The following is an 8,505-nucleotide window of genomic DNA, read 5'->3' as shown; positions in this document are numbered from 1 at the left end:
TGGCAAAATCAATTGAAGAGCTGCCAAGGTCCCCAGGCGATTTCTCTGCCTGTCCTCCTCCCTCTATGTAACTTCAGCACAAGACCCTTCCAACGGAGAGAGGGATTAACTCTTTGCTCTCCTTTCACCCCCCCCCCCCCTCTCTCGCTCTCTTCCTGTCTCTCAATTCAATTCAATTCAATTCAAGGGGCTTTATTGGCATGGGAAACATGTGTTAACATTGCCAAAGCAAGTGAGCTAGATAATAAACAAAAGTGAAATAAACAATAAAAATTAACAGTAAACATTACGCACACAGAAGTTTCAAAACAATAAAGACATAGCAAATGTCATATTATATATATAATATATACAGTTTCTCTCTCTCTTCCTCTTCCCCCCCTCTCCCTCTCTCTCTTCCTGTCTCCCCCTCTCTCTCTCTCTTCCTCTTCCTCTCCCCCCTCTCTCTCTCTCTCTCTCTCTCTCTTCCAGTCTCCCTCTCTCTTAATGTCTCCCTCTCTCTCTCTCTCTCTCTCTCTCTTCCTGTCTCCCTCTCGCTCTCTCTCAATTCAATTCAATTCAAGGGCTTTATTGGCATGGGAAACATGTGTTAACATTGCCAAAGCAAGTGAGGTAGATAATATATAAAGTGAATATATAAAGTGAAATAAACAATCAAAATGAACAGTAAACATTACACATACAGAAGTTTCAAAACAATAAAGACATTACAAATGTCATATTATATATATATATATATATATATATATATATATATATATATATATATATATATATATATCTCTTCCTGTCTCCCTCTCTCTCCCTTTCTCTCTTCCTGTCTCTCTCTCTCTTCCTGTCTCCCTCTCTCTCTCTCTCTCTCTCTCTTCCTGTCTCTCTCTCTCTCTTCCTGTCTCCCTCTCTCTTCCTGTCTCCCTCTCTCTCCATTTCTCTCAGAAGCCTTGTCATGTGTTGCCTATACAGTGAAATCCAGTCCAATTCACTAAAACCTTCCTCTCCAGAATCTTTTAAAACATAATTCAATGTCCCTTCTCTTTTCCCCTCTAAAAAAAGAGAATTGGAACGAGGGACGGAAACAGAGAGAAGGCACAGTACCATACAGTAGGCTGGGTGGGTCACATGGTCACATGGTCACATGGTCTTATCTGTCTCCAATAACAAAGGAATTATTGATGAGTTTTTTTTTGCCCTAGAACATTTTCAAGGGGCTCTGAAATACTGTGGATTTGAAAGAAGAAAAAAAAAACATTTGAATTTAAGAGACAAAAACTGCGTTTTGCAGTGTGTGTGTGTTGACTTGTATTTTTGAGCTATATACTTGAAGCCCAATTGTGAGGTGATTCTGTTATCATGACCTGGCTATTCCTTTTATATAATCAGAAAATGTAATGAGCTGAAAATGTAATATTTAATGTGAGATGTATATTTTAGTATGTTATTTACCTACATTTCTAGATTAGTAGAGATGTAAAGGAAATACACATAGAAAGATGTGGAACTATAACTATAGTACTATAAACTACTGCATTGTGTAATATTACAGATATTTGGCATATCCAGAAGTCGTTTTTCAAACGTGGTTAATTAATGTGTAGGAGTGGTATGGTCCAATTCACAGGGTATAACTGATTAATTAATGTGTAGGAGTGGTATGGTCCAATTCACAGGGAATAACTGATTAATTAATGTGTAGGAGTGGTATGGTCCAATTCACAGGGTATAACTGATTAATTAATGTGTAGGAGTGGTATGGTCCAATTCACAGGGTATAACTGATTAATTAATGTGTAGGAGTGGTATGGTCCAATTCACAGGGAATAACTGATTAATTAATGTGTAGGAGTGGTATGGTCCAATTCACAGGGAATAACTGATTAATTAATGTGTAGGAGTGGTATGGTCCAATTCACAGGGAATAACTGATTAATTAATGTGTAGGAGTGGTATGGTCCAATTCACAGGGTATAACTGATTAATTAATGTGTAGGAGTGGTATGGTCCAATTCACAGGGTATAACTGATTAATTAATGTATAGGAGTGGTATGGTCCAAATCACAGGGTATAACTGATTAATTAATGTGTAGGAGTGGTATGGTCCAATTCACAGGGTATAACTGATTAATTAATGTATAGGAGTGGTATGGTCCAATTCACAGGGTATAACTGATTAATTAATGTGTAGGAGTGGTATGGTCCAAATCACAGGGTATAAATGGTATCTGCTATTTGACAAATATGCTCTTTATATCAATAGTCCAACCCCTCTCTCTCTCTGTCTCTCTCTCTGTCTCTGTCTCTCTCTCTCTCTGTCTCTCTCTCTCTCTGTCTCTGTCTCTCTCTCTCTCTCTCTCTGTCTGTCTCTCTGTCTCTCTCTCTGTCTCTCTCTCTTCCCAACTCCATGTGCCTAACCAGCTAGATGTGGGGTTTTTTCTTGTAACATACTAAAGGTTTATACACAAATATGTAAATATTCTGGAGAGAAATATTATGGAACAGTATGTGGTTTAGTTGAGTTAGGCAGAGGTCTATCTTTCCTTAAGATATCCCTGTAGTCCTTTTTAGGACGCCCAGATCTGTCTCTCTTTTCCCCCGTTAGTTTAACCACAAGCCAGACTGATATATATCTCAGGGCCTTTTTCCCATTTTGGAGACTCTTCAAATATCATTCAATTGAAAACTTTTATTTCTCCCCTGAATAACGTACCACAGATGGTTTAGGCTGGGATTCAAATCCGATCACGGATTATAGGCATCGCGGCTTTTAAATCCACGTTGCCGCGTTCGCAGAGATTCCATTCACAGTAAATGACTGCATAGGAAATGTCCTTAATTAAAAGGCTGCAATGCTTGTAACCCCAAACGCGGATTTGAATTCCACCTGAGTTCCAAACGTTCCCCTGCATCCCCTAAGATATTGCATTAAGTGTTGAAACCTCTCAAGACAAAACAAAAGCACAAAGACAGAAATAACTGCACCTCTTTCCACTGTCAACGATTCTCCTGAAGACAGTTTTTCCTAAGGATGATCTACTTGAAGCACGAGCACGACACACGGAGGGACGTTTCACTCAGCCTCGGAACAACCTCGGATCAGCCTCGTCATATTTTATTAACACCTTATTTTCATCCCGCTGGTCATTCTTTCAAAGGGAGTAACAACGTCAAAATGAATCAGAGTACAACCTGGCCTTCTTGCCTTTTAAACTGGTTAAAAACACCTGTTCTGTAGATGGGTGCAACTGCCATAGACTGTCAACTGTGTGATAGACTGTCAACTCCTCTACTCTGTAATAGACAGTCAACTCCTCTACTCTCTGTGATAGACTGTCAACTCTTCTACTCTCTGTGATAGACTGTCAACTCCTCTACTCTCTGTGATAGACTGTCAACTCCTCTACTCTGTGGGATAGACTGTCAACTCCTCTACTCTGTGGGATAGACTGTCAACTCCTCTACTCTGTGGGATAGACTGTCAACTCCTCTACTCTCTGTGATAGACTGTCAACTCCTCTACTCTCTGTGATAGACTGTCAACTCCTCTACTCTCTGTGATAGACTGTCAACTCCTCTACTCTCTGTGATAGACTGTCAACTCCTCTACTCTCTGTGATAGACTGTCAACTCCTCTACTCTGTGGGATAGACTGTCAACTCCTCTACTCTCTGTGATAGACTGTCAACTCCTCTACTCTCTGTAATAGACTGTCAACTCCTCTACTATGTGGGATAGACTGTCAACTCCTCTACTCTGTGGGATAGACTGTCAACTCCTCTACTCTGTGGGATAGACTGTCAACTCCTCTACTCTGTGGGATAGACTGTAAACTCCTCTACTCTCTGTGATAGACTGTCAACTGTGTGATAGACTGTCAACTCCTCTACTCTGCCATAGACTGTCAACTCCTCTACTCTGTGGGATAGACTGTCAACTCCTCTACTCTGTGGGATAGACTGTCAACTCCTCTACTCGGTGATAGACTGTCAACTCCTCTACTCTCTGTGATAGACTGTCAACTCCTCTACTCTCTGTGATAGACTGTCAACTCCTCTACTCTCTGTGATAGACTGTCCACTCCTCTGCTCTGTGGGAGAGACTGTCAACTCCTCTACTCTGTGTGATAGACTGTCAAAACCTCTACTCTCTGTGATAGACTGTCAACTGTGTGATAGACTGTCAACTCGTCTACTCTCTGTGATAGACTGTCAACTCCTCTACTCTGTGGTAGACTGTCAACTCCTCTACTCTGTGGGATAGACTGTCAACTCCTCTACTCTGTGGGATAGACTGTCAACTCCTCTACTCTGTGATAGACTGTCAACTCCTCTACTTTCTGTGATAGACTGTCAACTCCTCTACTCTGTGGGATAGACTGTCAACTCCTCTACTCTCTGTGATACTGTCAACTCCTCTACTCTCTGTCATAGACTGTCAACTCCTCTGCTCTGTGATAGACTGTCAACTCCTTTATTCTCTGTGATAGACTGTCAATTCCTCTACTCTGCGGGATAGACTGTCAAATCCTCTGCTCTGTGGGCTAGACTGTCAACTCCTCTACTCTGTGGGATAGACTGTCAACTCCTCTACTATGTGGGATAGACTGTCAACTCCTCTACTCTGTGGGATAGACTGTCAACTCCTCTACTCTGTGGGATAGACTGTCAACTCCTCTGCTCTGTGATAGACTGTCAACTCCTCTACTCTGTGGGATAGACTGTCAACTCCTCTACTATGTGGGATAGACTGTCAACTCCTTTACTCTCTGTGATAGACTGTCAACTCCTCTACTATGTGGGATAGACTGTCAACTCCTCTACTCTGTGGGATAGACTGTCAACTCCTCTACTCTGTGATAGACTGTCAACTCCTACACTCTGTGGGATAGACTGTGAACTCCTCTACTCTCTGTGATACTGTGAACTCCTCTACTCTCTGTGATAGACTGTCAACTCCTCTGCTCTGTGATAGACTGTCAACTCCTCTACTCTCTGTGATAGACTGTCAACTCCTCAGCTCTGTGATAGACTGTCAACTCCTCTAATATGTGGGATAGACTGTCAACTCCTCTACTCTCTGTGATAGACTGTCAACTCCTCTACTCTCTGTGATAGACTGTCAACTCCTTTACTCTCTGTGATAGACTGTCAACTCCTCTACTATGTGGGATAGACTGTCAACTCCTCTACTCTGTGGGATAGACTGTCAACTCCTCTACTCTGTGGGATAGACTGTCAACTCCTCTACTCTCTGTGATAGACTGTCAACTCCTACACTCTGTGGGATAGACTGTCAACTCCTCTACTCTCTGTGATACTGTCAACTCCTCTACTCTCTGTGATAGACTGTCAACTCCTCTGCTCTGTGATAGACTGTCAACTCCTTTACTCTCTGTGATAGACTGTCAACTCCTCTACTCTGTGGGATAGACTGTCAACTCCTCTACTCTGTGGGATAGACTGTCAACTCCTCTGCTCTGTGATAGACTCAACTCCTCTCTGTGATAGACTGTCAACTCCTCTACTGTACGTTTGATTTGCTGGACCTTCCTGGGTTCAACCAGACTGAGACTCCCTCCTTAACAACGGGCCTGGGTTCAACCAGACTGAGACTCCCTCCTTAACAATGGGCCTGGGTTCAACCAGACTGAGATTCCCTCCTTAACAATGGGCCTGGGTTCAACCAGACTGAGACTCACTCTTGAACAACGGGCCTGGGTTCAACCAGACTGAGACTCACTCTTGAACAATGGGCCTGGGTTCAACCAGACTGAGACTCCCTCCTTAACAATGGGCCTGGGTTCAACCAGACTGAGACTCACTCTTGAACAATGGGCCTGGGTTCAACCAGACTGAGACACACTCTTTTAACAATGGGCCTGGGTTCAACCAGACTGAGACTCACTCTTGAACAATGGGCCTGGGTTCAACCAGACTGAGACTCACTATTGAACAATGGGCCTGGATTCAACCAGACTGAGACTCACTCTTTAACAATGGGCCTGGGTTCAACCAGACTGAGACTCACTCTTTAACAATGGGCCTGGGTTCAACCAGACTGAGACTCACTCTTGAACAAGGGGCCTGGGTTCAACCAGACTGAGACTCACTCTTTTAACAATGGGCCTGGGTTCAACCAGACTCCGACTCACTCTTGAACAATGGGCCTGGGTTCAACCAGACTCCGACTCACACTTGAACAATGGGCCTGGTTTCAACCAGACTCCGACTCACTTTTGAACAATGGGTCTTACCTCCAGGTTCACACTGGGTCAATAGCCAACTCTGGATACAGCACAAGGGCAAACAAGTGGCCAGTTTCACCCCCTACAAATGTGCAAACGTCATTCAAACTACCAGTACCTCAATTTCTAGCAGTATCTTGAACCCTGACCTTAGTCACACGTCCTTACAATGGTGAAGCCAAGAACATACTCCACAATAAGAAGGGAGGTCGCAGTGATTGACCCCTCTACTGGGTCTACCTGGTCATCTGGTCTCAGTGTACAGGCACAACCCCGACAATCACAGACAGAGAGATGGCAGAGCAGCCATGGGAGGAAGGCGTTGTGTCCTGGTTAGCACTGAAGAGCTTGTAGCTGCGTGCGTGCGTGCGTGCGTGTGTGTGTGTGTGTGTGTGTTTGTGAGTGACCACACTGTGACGTCCACATTAATACCCTGCCTACCCCTACCATATTAATACCCTGCCTAACCCTACCATGTTAATACCCTGCCCCCCCTACCACGTTAATACCCTGCCTACCACATTAATACCCTGCCTACCCCTACCATGTTAATACCCTACCTACCCCTACCACGTTAATACCCTGCCTACCACATCAATACCCTGCCTACCCCTACCACATGAATACCCTGCCTACCCCTACCATGTTAATACCCTGCCTACCCCTACCACATTAATACCCTGCCTAACCCTACCACGTTAATACCCTGCCTACCACATTAATACCCTGCCTACCCCTACCATGTTAATACCCTGCCTACCCCTACCACATTAATACCCTGCCTACCACATTAATACCCTGCCTACCCCTACCACATTAATACCCTGCCTAACCCTACCACGTTAATACCCTGCCTACCATATTAATACCCTGCCTACCCCTACCATGTTAATACCCTGCCTACCCCTACCACATTAATACCCTGCCTAACCCTACCACGTTAATACCCTGCCTACCATATTAATACCCTGCCTACCCCTACCACATTAATACCCTGCCTAACCCTAATACGTTAATACCCTGCCTACCACATTAATACCCTGCCTACCCCTACCATATTAATACCCTGCCTAACCCTACCACGTTAATACCCTGCCTACCCCTACCACATTAATACCCTGCCTACCACATTAATACCCTGCCTACCCCTACCATATTAATACCCTGCCTAACCCTACCACGTTAATACCCTGCCTACCCCTACCACATTAATACCCTGCCTACCACATTAATACCCTGCCTACCCCTACCACATTAATACCCTGCCTAGCATGGTAATACCCTGCCTACCACGTTATTACGCTGACTATCCCTACCATGTTAATACCCTGCCTACCATGTTAGTACCCTGTCTACCCTACCACGTTAGTACCTTGCCTACCCTACCACGTTAATACCCTGCCTAACCCTACCACGTTAATATCATGCCTATCCCTACCATGTTAATACCCTGCCTACCACGTTAGTACCCTGCCTACCACATTAGTACCCTGCCTACCCTACCATGTTAAAACCCTGCCCACCCCTACCATGTTAATACCCTGCCTCCCCTACCACGTTAATACCCTGCCTACCCCTACTACGATAACACCCTGCCTACCACGTTAACACACTGCCTACCACGTTAACACCCTGCCTACCCCTACCATGTTAATACCCTGCCTACCCCTACCACATTAATATCCTGCTTACCACATTAACACCCTGCCTACCATGTTAAAACCCTGCCTACCACTACCCAGTTAACTACATGTCAATATCTCTCCAATTACTCTCATTAATCTTACATGTATTGTTATTATAATGACTATTATGATTATGATGATTATTATCATAAGTATTATTATAATTATTATTACTATATAATTATAATTATTATAAGTATTACTATATAATTATAAATTATTATTATTTATTATTATTATTATGATTATTACTAACATTACTGTGGATTAATATTATCACTGTCATTATTATCGATAGTGTTTGTTACTTCGACTATAGCTATGGGGGGGGGGGGGTAACACTATGGGGGGTAACACTACTCAAGAGTGAGTTTGTAAAGTGAAGTCAAAATAAATCTGTCAATCTAGAAGAATCTCTTATTGCTGCCACCGTAGCAGAGCAGAAGATTTGAACAAAGATGAGAAGACACATATTGGAACAAAAGTGAGTGATTCTCTCATTCTCCCTCTGGTCTCCTTTGGTAGTTGCATGAGAAATTACAAAATGGACGGAAGGACAAAACGGAAGGATGGATAGTGAC

Source organism: Oncorhynchus mykiss, chromosome 18, assembly GCF_057628025.1.
Source record: "Oncorhynchus mykiss isolate SJ-2025 chromosome 18, ASM5762802v1, whole genome shotgun sequence".
Lineage (NCBI taxonomy): Eukaryota > Metazoa > Chordata > Actinopteri > Salmoniformes > Salmonidae > Oncorhynchus > Oncorhynchus mykiss.
This window is presented reverse-complemented; position numbering follows the sequence as displayed.